This window comes from Mus musculus, chromosome 9 (assembly GCF_000001635.26).
Source record: "Mus musculus strain C57BL/6J chromosome 9, GRCm38.p6 C57BL/6J".
Classification (NCBI taxonomy): Eukaryota; Metazoa; Chordata; class Mammalia; order Rodentia; family Muridae; genus Mus; species Mus musculus.
Window position 1 is genome coordinate 36359365 of NC_000075.6, and position 3070 is coordinate 36362434.

The window sequence follows — 3070 nt, forward strand, 5'->3', positions numbered from 1 at the left end:
ATGGCATGGAGAAACCACAAGTGTCATAGATGAGGAAGATGGTAGTGTAGTAGTAGATCTGCCCAATATAGGTATGCAGCTTGTATTCATATTAATTGAGTTGTGTTTTCTTTTCCTGGTCTTAATTGGGTTGGAGATTTACTGCAACATCCATCTCTTCCCAGATTAGAATTAAATAAGGCTCTAAGTACTTGACTTCATTAATACATCTTCAAGAATTCTGTCTGAGTTCAATTGTCACTGGTAGTTGAACTGTCATAATTCTACCCTGAGAATTGCTTTTTCATTCTCCATTTCACTGATTCTAAGTTTTGTTTCTTCTCCTTACAGGATATAAGAAAAAATACTCTTATTTAGTTAAGAAAGACAGATGTTCATAATTTTGTTGTTATTAAATTGTTTCTTTCCTATTTTTCTCTTTCTTTCTCTTTTGTGGGAGATACCTGGTTTTATTTTTCACCAGTCTGATCATAACTGATAGATAGTTCCAGTTATGAAGATGCCATGACCTAAAGTATATATACATCTAATACTTGGATCGTGCTGGCCTAGGATCTCATGCTTAAATTGTGATGAATAGTTTATGGCTTTATAACATAGAACATATTACAAATTATATAGCTATATTTGTCATTAATTTATAAAATCATAATTACCTATGCATAGTTCCTGTGTTAATGATGTGTGCATATTCAAAGTATATGTAGAAATACCATGAAACAGAACTTTTACTAATGTATCTAGAGGAGATGAGACGTCAAGAACTTCTGTTTTAACTTTTGATATTTTGCAAAGAAGAAAATGTGTAAACAGAATAGCTAAAAATCTTACACAAGCATTATTTTAAAATGGATTATTTTCTGTGTTTTGTAACCTAACAGATGTTCTGTGGTATTCTATCAGCTGATACATATTTATTTTAAATTTTTTTCCAACAAAGACAGAGAAAACAAAAACTTCAGAAATAAAGGTTTGACTAAGAGTGTGTTCCTCTTTCAATAACATATTCTTGAATGTATAGCCCAGGAATAATACACTTAGCATGGTCAATGAGAAACGACTAAACTGTAGAAGTTAATCCTTCAGTTCTATCTCCTAGACCCATGTTCCCAGAAATAAGACTAAGAATCATAATATATTTACAAATTCCTTGGCCATATAGCTAGGTTCTACTCTGAATAGAATTATAACTTACTGTTCCTTTTTTTTCCACTTTTTTTTTTGTTTGCTTTTTGTTTTTCGAGACAGAGTTCCTGGAACTCACTTTGTGGACTAGGCTGGCCTCGAACTCAGAAATCCACCTGCCTCTGCCTCCCAAGTGCTGGGATTAAAGGTATGCGCCACCACGCCCAGCTTACTGTTCCTTTTTTAAAATTGTTTATTTTATTTATTTGCATTTCAAATGTTATCACCCTTCCAGGTTTCACCTTCACAAACCCTCTATTTCATTTCCAGTCTCCCCTGCTTCCATGACATGCTCCCTCAGCAACCTGCTACCCACTCCCACCTCATTGTTCTAGCCTTCCCCTTACTGGGGCATTGAGACTTCACAGGACAAAGGTCTTCACCTCCCATTGATGCCACATAAGGCAATCCTCTGTTCCATATGCTGCTGAAGCCATGAATCTCTCCATATGTTCTCTTTGGTTGGTGGTTTAGCCCTTGGGAGTTCTGGGGAGTCTTGTTGGTTGATATTGCTGTTCTTCCTATGGTATTACAAACCTCTTCAACTCCTTCTGTCCTTCTCCTAACTCCTCCATTGGGGTCTCAGTGCTCAATCTGATGGTTAATGACAAGCATCCTTATCTGTATTGGTCAGACTCTGGCAGAGTCTCTCAGGAGATTGCTATATCAGGCTCCTTTTTAGCAAATAATTCTTGGCATCAGCAATATAGTGTCTGGGTTTGGTATCTTTATATGGGATGGATCCCCAGGTCAGGCATTCTCTTAATGGCCTTTCCTTCAGACTCTGTTCCACACTAAGTCACTTTATTTCCTTTAGATAGAGGCAATTCTGAGTTAAAATATTTGAGATGAGTGGTTGGCCCCATCCCTCAACTGCAGGTCATGCCTAACCTCTGGATATGGTCTCTACACATTCTCTATCCTCTTTGTTGGGTATTTCAGCTAATGTCATCCCAGTTGTGTCCTGGAAGCCTCTTGCTTTTCTGGCATCTAGGACTTTCTGGTGGCTATGCCCAATTCCCCATGCTCCACAACTACAAACCTCTGTTCAATTTCCTGACCCTCTAAACATCACCCTAGTCTCCTCCCACACATAGTTATGCTCTCTTTTCCCTTCTCCTCCTCTGTCCCTCCCTCTACTGCCCATGACTATTTTGTTCTGCCTTCTAAGTTGAACTGGAACATCCACACTTTGATCTTCTTTCTTCATGAGCTTCATATGGTATGTGAGTTGTATTGTGGTTATTCAGGGCTTTTTATCTAATATCCACCTATCAGTAAGTAAAAATACCTTGGCCATATAGCTAGGCTCTATTCTGACTAGAATCATGACTTAAGTTAACTTGTCTGTTTTAATTTATATCCTGCCACGTGTCTTGATACCTGTGCTCAGGTACCATGCATCCATATACCCACATCTTCCCAGACACATCTCCTACCTGAATCTCTCCCACAATTTTTTCTCTCTCCAAGATATTCCACCTCTATTTCCTGCCCAAGCAATGAGCCATAAGATGTTGTATGTATACAATACACAAGATATTCTTTACAATAAACACCCTAATTTGATCAGTTAATTTTGTTTAGAATATCTCACTTAGTTCTCTATTGTGAGAAATATCTAAAAAATGATATCTTGCAGGAAATATTAAAAAAAAATGACCCAGCTCACTCCAGCACTTGTGCCTTAAACTCTCTGCCCTCACAGCCTAGCTAGCCATGCACTGGCAGTCAACAGCTGGCCTGTTTTTATCTTGTAAAGACTGACTCATAACTCCTCAATCTCTCCACCCAGCTCCCTAGTTTCCCACTGTTGGTTTCTACCATGCCAGCCCCATGTTTCAAATCCCACATGGCCTTTGGTGCATATCTGGCAAACTCATGC